Source organism: Podarcis tiliguerta (assembly GCF_965153285.1).
Source record: "Podarcis tiliguerta genome assembly, chromosome: 11".
NCBI classification, from domain to species: domain Eukaryota; kingdom Metazoa; phylum Chordata; class Lepidosauria; order Squamata; family Lacertidae; genus Podarcis; species Podarcis tiliguerta.
Window position 1 is genome coordinate 27,377,999 of NC_139544.1, and position 7,502 is coordinate 27,385,500.

Consider the following 7,502-nt stretch of genomic DNA (forward strand, 5'->3'; position numbering starts at 1 on the left):
GTACAGTGGTACCTTGGGTTAAGAACTTAATTCGTTCCAGAGGTCCGTTCTTAACCTGAAACTGTTCTTAACCTGAGGTACCACTTTAGCTAATGGGGCCTCCTGCTGCTACCGCACCGCCGCCGCTCGATTTCTGTTCTCATCCTGAAGCAAAGTTCTTAACCCAAGGTACTATTTCTGGGTTAGCAGAGTCCGTAACCTGAAGCGTCTTTAACCTGAAGCGTCTGTAACCCGAGGTACCACTGTATACATCCATCTTACACTGTAGGTTTTGTTTCATTTTGGGAAAAAATTAAAAAATATTCTTATTTTATTTGGACCACAATAAAGAATTGTTGTTTATATTTTGAATTAGATATGTATGGGGACACCAAAAACTTTTAAGTGCTATGGGCTTCTAATGGTCTTAATCTGACTCTGATTATCATGGCTGCCTTTTTTTTTTTTTTTTTTTGTTCAGCCACAGCAATCACAAAAATTGCTATGGTTATTTCATGTCTGCCTTGCCCTCTACCTAGTGACACAGGACCAGCCCTGCCATGCAGGAAGGTAAAGCGTCCTGGTTCAAGCAGCACCATGAGGGAGCAATAGATGCGAGTAGAAAATGGATACTGTGAAAAGTATTTTCCAAGTGTCGGCCCTAACAGAAGAAGAATTTGGACTTCACGCCCACCAGCAAAATATCTTTGGCCAGCAGCATTGTGGTAAATCCCTCAAACAAGTGCTGACATGGATAAGGTAAGTATTCGTGGTGACTGCCCCTACAGCTGAGCCCCAAATTGTGCGTTTTGATAACGCCTTTGCTCCCTGCAAAAGTCATCCCCATCTAGAAGTTTTGGAACGGGTCATAAACCAGGGTGAAAATGTTCAGCTGCTGTGTGGAGCACAGAGAATGGGACCCTGTGTTGTCAAGGCAACCCTGTGTTCCCAAACTCTACTGTGGCAGTTTTATTGCCCATCCTCACAGCTCGGCACAAGGCAAAGAATGTTTCCTGGCATCGCTGAGGCAACTAAGCAACATGACCATTCCTGTCACTCTGTATTGTGCAGCCGGGCAATAAAACCACCACAGGACAGAGTCCGGGAGGAGCACCAGCCTGCTGCCTCGACATGGTATGTTTTCCCTCCTCCCTCCTGGGTGACGTCAGTACTGCTTCATTTGCCCTCAGCGACACTGCTAAGTAGCCAAATCTGATTGGTTACATAGCTTGGGGTATAAATTCATTTGCCACAGGATCCCTAATAGATTAAGTTCGCACAGTGGGGGAGAAAGAAAACAGGATCCAGGAGAGGATCAAGAGGAAGCAGCCACAAACAATGAAAAGGGATACATTGGGGTTTCCCAGGAATATTATACAACCACCCACCTTCTTTGGCCCTCCCAAAATCTCATAAGTCCCAGAATCATAGAGCTCTTTCTCTTAAGAGACACATCTGGTTGATTATCTTCTGGAAATGGAGCCATTTTTTGTTTGAGATGGCAATGGTTATTCTGCCACAGATGATGGAAAAGATGAAGAGTAGGTGGCATTTTAATTTAAAATGTTATTTTGTATGGTCTATATTTGGTTTATTTTTATTCCTTGGGAGTTTTTTCCAAACCCAAGCCTTAGAAATAAGGCAGAACAAGGACTCACAAGAATTTCTTTGACTACAACTTAACTGATGAGCCAGCAAAAAGGAAAAGTTCAGAATACTATCGACGTCTAAAAATGTAACAGGATTTAATCCTTTTTTCCCCTCAAATATGCTCATTGTCTTCTTTTTTTTCTTTTTTTGCACTCCAGTGTTTACACTGCAGATGAATTCCTAGACATAATTAAAGGCAGGCATACCAAATGGGAAGGAGACATACCCACACAAATTTAGTATGTCTCCAGCTTTTCCAAAGGCAACTTTTCAGGATATTTAATTCATAAACAGAGCATACTGCTATAACCTGGTGCCCTCAAAGGTGGCCCAAACATTTGGATAATGAGAACTTCAGATAAACTAGGCAGCTATTTATAGTTGCATTGAAACATATTAGTGTAAAGACATAGATATGGAAGGCAAACAGCTACACCAGATAATGCAGTTTCAAATGACGACGCCTAATGTGAAGAGAGTTCTATTTTATTTTATTCAGGATGATTCTAATGAGCTCCACAGTAAGTCATAAGGTTAAAAGTGGTAGACTTGGACAACCAGACTACTAGAATTACATATAGACTCTTAGAAGCTTCTGCAGCTTTATTGCTTTACAGACCATAATGACTGATATAATGGCTTCGTCTCTTCATATAATTACAATAATACATACACAGTGCTTTTAATCTTCAAAGCACTTCATATACTTAATTGAAAAGGAGTGATCCAATGTCTAGCCTAGTGATAAAAACTAAAAATGTGTGCCAATTAGACCTGTCAAACAAAAATGTGGGTTTTAACCAATTGAAAACCAAAATAAACTTCTCTAGGAGTACTTCAGTTACCCTTCCTTGGGTTTCTAAGAACCTGAAGGCACTAATTTCTGAAACTGCTGCAACCACAAACCACAGACCTCTGAACATTTTTTTTCCATTTCCAATATCCAAAGAATCATGAAATCAGAAATAAACATGCATATACATTGGTCTCATGGCTCAGATACTTGAAGGTGCACAGTTACATGAGCACATTATCTACTCTGAGCAGATTCATTTACATGTCTATATAGGGTAAGGTTACCAGATTTTTTTCAGTGAATCCGGGGACACTTTTCAACTTCAATGGATTTTGTATGGGGATTGATTTGTAAATCTGGGGACTGTCCCCGGGAAATGGGAATGTCTGGTAACCTTAATATAGGGTCTTATTGTTCAAATTTACAGAGAGGAAGGAAAAGCTAATGCAGCCAAAGAGAACCCCATTAGTTGCTGGGCTGTGTCCAACTGGTGTTGACCCAGTTCAGCAACTGACCTGGCTTTTGCCCTGCCAAGGATGTGAACTCTTGATTTTTGTTGAGGAGATTCCTGCTCTTGTTCTTGTGTCTCTCACTCTGCTGTCAACAGTCCTGGACCCAAGGATATCTACTAACTGGACACATATTTTGGCTCATTTTCTTTTTCTGTACTAAATATGAGATAAATCTAGTTCAGGGGGAAACAGAGTGAACTGAAACATAGCCTAACAATAAGTGAATGAGGGCTTCTGTAAGGTTCCCATGTATCTATAGCTAATGAAAAAATAAGCTGTGTAGTCAAAGCATCTATTTAAATAGCTGCATATCGAAGATAATTACTTTTTTCTTTTTTAAAAATGAAATTTTCAGATGAGTGTCCATCACACAAGCACTCTGCCCATGGTTGGGCTAGTATAGATTACAGCATGAACATCTGGTCTGAATTGTTGCAACGTGACCCTGCATTATACTGCATGCTTTCTTATTGCGGGTTAAGGATGAGAATAGAAAATTATGGTTTGCGCTCATGATAAACAATCTGGATGATCCACTTCACCTCAGAAAAGGCTTGTTCCCATAACTGGCACATGTTAAAGAGCGTTTCACAGAATTTTGTCTGCAGAATCCCAGAAACTCGGTGAAGTTCCTCTTCTAAGTTTCATTGCTTGCTGTGCTTACATTGCATGGCCATGTTAATCCAATACATGAAAACATCCAAGACTCATATGGTAGCCTTGGGGTACAATAGTATGTGAAATGGGGCCTGGATTTTATGCTGTATGGGGTGCTTTAGCAGTGTGCCCTGCAGCAATGTGAGCTGAAAAGTCTTTCAGCTATAAAATTGCTGTTCTCCAATCTTCAGATAATTGTCAGCTACAGATGAAAGACATCTGTTGTTCCAGTTTCCCCACCCCCACCTCTGTTCTTTTCATATGCGGTTTTCCTTCAGGGAACATTATTGGTCCGCATAATAATTACCGTATGTATGAAAAAGGAAAGTGGAAATCTATCATTCAAACGCTCTAAAATAACAATAAAATTTGCTGATGGGAGAAGCTGGAGTTTATGCATGCAAGAAGTTGTCTTCATACCTTCAAGGCAGATTCCTATAAGTCCATTTTCGCACTAGAGTGTTAAAACTGTAATTGTGGAAAGTATTTCAGGTGAAGGGTTAGATGCCTCTTCCTGGACACACTGTGCCACTTGTTTTCAGCAGGTAGATGGCAGCCCACAGCTGAGTCACCACCTGACTTAAAGTGGGTCAGAAGGGCATCAGTGCTGCCATCTTTTCCTTTTTAAAGTACGTTTAATTTGCTTAAGTCTCCCACAACATTAGGCACCGATGACCTCGGGGCCTAATGGGCCCAGCTGTAGGAAACTCTGTGTCATTTGGTTTTCTGTGCAGTTCTTGTTGGTGGAAAAAAATAGAGTTTCTTGATGCCAAGATCCAGGTTTGGCATAAGTACTCTTTGGTGAGAGAATCCCTGCAGAGATTTAAAATCAAATCACAAAATTTGTGGAAAGATAGGCTGCTAGACCTTTAAAATATGCCCTTCTGGGTGACTTCCAACTTTTCCTCTTCCCCTAGCACAGGAAAAGACTACACATTTGTTAAGTTTAAAAAATGGTTTACTTACAAACTCTCCAAAGGTCCGCTTCATGTTCTTTTCCACAGATCGGTCAGAAAAGTTGCACAGGCACTAAAACTTAGCTTAGCTATAAAGTAGTAAAAGTTCTTAGATTATTGGTATAAGAACTCAACAGAGGCTTGTGAGAGCCATGCAGCTTTGCTGGAGCAACCAGCTCAAACCTCTTCACATGTTGAGCTTCTCAGGTAGAATGCGGGGCAACAATAGACTTGATTGCCTAGGTCCTCCCAAGGTAAGGGAAGTGATATACCTAAGCCTGGCATGACAGCTTACTCTATGGCATTAACCCCTTTGCACAATAAGCATGTTGCTTATATGAGATGCTTATATATGGGATATGCTTATCCCACAGTTCCTCCCCCTCTCTTTGGCAAAAACATTGTGAGTATACCAGAAGCAGCTATAAGTTGTCTTTTTCTCTTTTGTGACTCAACAGGTAAGCAGGCAGGAGGTGGAAGAAGCACTGCTGAGGCACTTTTCTTCTTGGAGGGTTCCAGTTTCTTTAATGGCGGGCAGAAATTCAGTTGGTGCTGCTTTTCCTGTCTTGGATGAATTTATTTGGGAGCTTCACTTATTAGAATTCTTCCTGTCATTCTGATGTTAACAGAACAGGAGCAAAGCAAGAAGAATGTAAATGTGACGATCCTTTTTCTTTTTCTTTTTCTAATTATATGGTAGTAGCATTACTGGAAAATTGATTTATGTTGTCTCTTTTTCTTTTGGAACAGTTATGATTTACCTTGAAAACCCAATAAACAGATAAGATATTATGTTCCTGTTAACACAAACCAAGCTTCCATTGTCACATTCATGCCATTTCTGTCCTCCAAATGTATAATTTTTAAAAAATTATCATTTTCTTTTCATACTGATATGTGGCAGGCAGAGAAGACAAAAGCGAATAAAAAAATTAATCCTAGTAGAACTATGACCATTTTTTTTATTTTAGTTTTTGTGATAAACAACAAATTGGCACACTGGCAAAAGATTTCAATCACATTACACTAAGAATAGAGTGCCTTAAGAAAGCTGGCTGATGTTATTTCCTTTCAACTTTTCAATTAGAATGTTCATAACAAGATTAATGGGATGCGCGTGGTGTTGTGGGTTAAACCACAGAGCCTAGGGCTTGCCAATCAGAAGGTTGGTGGTTTGAATCCCCACGACGGGGTGAGCTCCCGTTGCTTGGTCCCTGCTCCTGCCAACCTAGCTGTTCAAAAGCACGTCAAAGTGCAAGTAGATAAATAGATACCGCTCTTGCGGGAAGGTAAACGGCTTTTCTGTGCATTGCTCTGGTTTGCCAGAAGCGGCTTAGTCATGCTGGCCACATGACCTGGAAGCTGTACGCCAGCTCCCTCGGCCAGTAAAGCGAGATGAGCGCAGCAACACCAGAGTTGCCACGGCTGGACCTAACGGTCAGGGGTCCCTTTACCTTTTAACAAGATTAATATTTGGTACTTCCAGGGCAGAATGTGTGTAATGCTGTGAGTTCAATTATAGTACACTAAAATTAGCATTTGCGGGATCAGCTCCCTAGATAATATACATTAAATTCACAGGTTTTTTAAATAAGCTGGTACAGTGTGCAATCATATATTGATCACATTATTTCATAGAATGGTAGAGTTGGAAGGGACCCTGAGGATCATCCAGTCCATCCCCCTGCAATGCAGGAATATGTAGCTGTCCCATATGGGCTTCGAACCTGCAACCTTGGCGTTATCACCACCACGGTATAACCAACTTTATTAACCTTCCCTTCTTCAGGAGCTCAGGGGAAAGTATCTCAGTTTTCCCTATTTTATCCTTACAAACTTTACCTTTGTGCGTATAATTTAATTTGGTTAATGAAGTGGAATTTAGGCAGCAATCCTATACTCACTTAAGGCAAATAGTGCAATTCTATACACACCTTCACACCCCCAGTTCTGTTTATATTATATTATTATATTATATTCATTTGGCCATTTTCAAATTAGACTGCAATTGGCATCAATCTTTTTAAGTTACCGTATTTTTCGTCCCATAGGACGCTCCGTCCCATAGGACGCACCTAGTTTTTTGGGGGGGAAATAAAGGGAAAAAAAATTTCCTTTATTTTCCCCCCAAAAGCAGGTCCGGGAAACCCAACCAGGTCGAGGAACAGCGGGGTGGCGGCGCTGCGCCTCCCTGCTGTCCCCCGAGCTTGTGGGGCTGGCCAATGTCTGCCCGGCGTGAGGGGCGCCCTGAAGCAGAGCGCCCCTCGCGCCAGGCAGCAGGCTGCTATCTGCAGCGTGGGGAGCGCTGCGGGGAACTCCTGCAGCGTTCCCCATGCTGCGGGTGTCTGCCTGGCACGAGGGGCGCCCTGAAGCAGAGCGCCCCTCGCGCCAGGCAGCAGGCTGCTATCTGCAGCGTGGGGAGCGCTGCGGGGAACTCCTGCAGCGTTCCCCATGCTGCGGGTGTCTGCCTGGCACGAGGGGTGCCCTGAAGCAGAGCGCCCCTCGCGCCAGGCAGCAGGCTGCTATCTGCAGCGTGGGGAGCGCTGCGGGGAACTCCTGCAGCGTTCCCCATGCTGCGGGTGTCTGCCTGGCGCGAGGGGCGCCCTGAAGCAGAGCGCCCCTCGCGCCAGGCAGCAGGCTGCTATCTGCAGCGTGGGGAGCGCTGCGGGGAACTCCTGCAGCGTTCCCCATGCTGCGGGTGTCTGCCTGGCACGAGGGGCGCCCTGAAGCAGAGCGCCCCTCGCGCCAGGCAGCAGGCTGCTATCTGCAGCGTGGGGAGCGCTGCGGGGAACTCCTGCAGCGTTCCCCATGCTGCGGGTGTCTGCCTGGCACGAGGGGCGCCCTGAAGCAGAGCGCCCCTCGCGCCAGGCAGCAGGCTGCTATCTGCAGCGTGGGGAGCGCTGCGGGGAACTCCTGGAGGGCTCCCCACGCTGCGGGTGTCTGCCTGGCGTG

At 43.9% G+C, this 7,502-nt stretch overlaps 1 long non-coding RNA gene across 1 annotated transcript; it reads left to right on the forward strand.

The window, feature by feature from the left end:
• The first annotated feature begins 1,046 nt into the window (after window positions 1-1,046).
• On the forward strand, window positions 1,047-5,270 carry LOC310660272. The gene is made up of 2 exons (XR_014503333.1): window positions 1,047-1,113; window positions 5,009-5,270. It is a non-coding gene; the product is annotated as an uncharacterized lncRNA (long non-coding RNA).
• The last annotated feature ends 2,232 nt before the right edge of the window (window positions 5,271-7,502 follow it).